Source organism: Dendropsophus ebraccatus, chromosome 8, assembly GCF_027789765.1.
Source record: "Dendropsophus ebraccatus isolate aDenEbr1 chromosome 8, aDenEbr1.pat, whole genome shotgun sequence".
In the NCBI taxonomy this organism is placed as follows: domain Eukaryota; kingdom Metazoa; phylum Chordata; class Amphibia; order Anura; family Hylidae; genus Dendropsophus; species Dendropsophus ebraccatus.
In genome coordinates this window covers 6,148,317-6,150,787 of record NC_091461.1, presented here as the reverse complement: position 1 = coordinate 6,150,787, position 2,471 = coordinate 6,148,317, and positions in this window count along the sequence as shown.

The following is a 2,471-nucleotide window of genomic DNA, read 5'->3' as shown; positions in this document are numbered from 1 at the left end:
GGACTGTGTTCTTTGGGTTGTCCTCATCCTTCTTCTTCCTCCAAACACAGCAAGTGGAGTTGATACCAAAAAGTTCTAGATGGCCATCTGACCACATGACCTTCTCCCATGTCTCCTCTGGATAATCCAGATGGTCATTGGTGACATCACCTGGACCTGGACATGTGCTGGTGTGAGCAGGAGGACCTTGTTTGCCCTGAAGGATTATAATTAGAGATGAGCGAACCTTGAGCATGCTCGAGTCCATCTGAACCCGAACTTTCGGCATTTGATTAGCGGTGGCTGCTGAAGTTAGATAAAGCCCTAAGGCTATGTGGAAAACATGAATAAAGTCATTGGCTGTATCCATGTTTTCTAGACGTTAGAGCTTTATCCAACTTCAGCAGCCTCCGCTAATCAAATGCCGATCGTTCGGGTTCGGATGGACTCGAAACCGAACCAGGTTCGCTCATCTCTAATTATAATCCATGGGGGTGTAGTGTGTTACTAACAGTAATCTATGAGACTGTGGTCGTAGCTCCCTTCAGGCCAGTGAACAGGTCCTCCCGTGTAGTTCTGGGCTGATTCCTGACTTTTTCCAGAATCAACCATACGCCATACAAGTCAGTGACCAAAACCTTCTATCATGTAATAAAATGGTGAATAATGATGTATAAATCCTACAATGTGATTATCTGTCATGTTCTATAGATTCTGTCTTTCACAGGTGAAGTTACCGACCAGAAATATAACACACCTGCATTGATCTCTATGAGCAATCCTATAACTTACAGAAGACCCCTTGAGGAACTATAAAAGTGCACAAAAAATTTAGAGTCTCATTACAAAGTACAACTGGTGGTTCAAAAAATAAAAAAATATGGGTTTGTAGATGTAAAAATAAAGAGCTATGGCATTATATACACAGGGAGGAAAAAACGTAAGTGCAAAAATGAAAATTAGTTGCAGCTTGAAGGGGTTAATCTTGAGTACGGTAAGAAACCAACATAAGATATAAACCAATCTGCCTTTAACTATTTCCTATCATCCTGAGCAAGAATTCTATGCTTTTCTGTTACTTTGTATTTTTCTAAATGTGGTCAGGACACCCAAGGTTGACCCCTTGGTGCACCAGTACATCATGGAACGCAGGTAGTTCCTGCATTATGACATGGAATCTCGCAAGGGCAGGGAAGTCTAACAGGTAAGTATATATTACTGACATGTCCCCTCCATCCCCGGCAGCATGGCTAAATATGAATTTTCTACCGTTATCAGCACCATTAACCCCTTCACGTCAGCAATACGTAGATATACGTTCCTACTGCACATACCCCGTGCAGTAGGAATATATATACGTTCCTGACGTGAGAGGGGTTTGATGTGTGCGGGACTGCTGCAGTGAGAGCGGCCCCGCACACATCAGTGTCACAGCAGCTGCTTGTCATTAACCCCTTAAAAGGGGTCCCGATCACTCAGTGACAGGAGCTCCTTTGATACCTGTGTAAGGTGTAATGGTGGTGGTGGGGTCACCCCGGCTCCGCTGATACCTGCGTAAGGTGTGATCATCCTGGCTTCTCTGATACCTGTGTAAGGTGTAATGGTGGTGGTGTCACCCCTGCTCCTCTGATACCTGTGTAAGGTGTGATCATCCCGGCTCCTCTTATACCAGTGTACGGTGTAATGGTGGTGGGGTCACCCAGACTCCTCTGATACCAGTGTACGGTGTAATGGTGGTGGTGGTGGGGTCACCCTGGCTCCTCTGATACCAGTGTATGGTGTAATGGTGGTGGTGGGGTCACCCTGGCTCCTTTAATACCGGTGTATGGTGTAATGGTGGTGGGGTCACCCTGGCTCCTTTGATAACGGTGTACGGTGTAATGGTGGTGGGGTCACCCTGGCACCCCTGATACCTGTATAAGGTGTAGTGGTGATGGTGTCACCCCAGCTCCTCTGATACCTGTGTAAGGTGTAATGGTGGTGGGGTCACCCCGGCTCCCCTGATATCTGTGTAAGGTGTGTTGGTGGTGGGGTCACCCCGGCTCCCCTGATACCTGTGTAATGATGGTGGTGGGGTCATCCCGGCTCCTCTGATACCTATGCACGATGCTTGGACAGTAGGGATTATCTAAGCATTGTGGTGACTGAGTTCATCCCTCCATGGCGGCTGTTTCCACTATGGAAGGAGACAGTCAGCAGGACATGTCAGTCAGTTCTCTACCTTTCCTGGTCTTCTATGGGATCAGGTAGAGCCGGCAGTTCCCAGCATGTCAGGACCTCCATGTACTGTCATCCTAGAATGCTACGTCACCTATCTGCACCACCATAACTTGCTTCGCTTATATATGATACAATGGGTGGGGACTCAGCAACCAATCAGATTCCAGCTCTCATTTTTCAAAACTGAGTAAAAATGAAAGCAGCAGTCTGATTGGTTGTTGTAGGCAAGTCTTCCATGCCCCGCGTGATGTCACCGTTCCGCACCTTCAGTG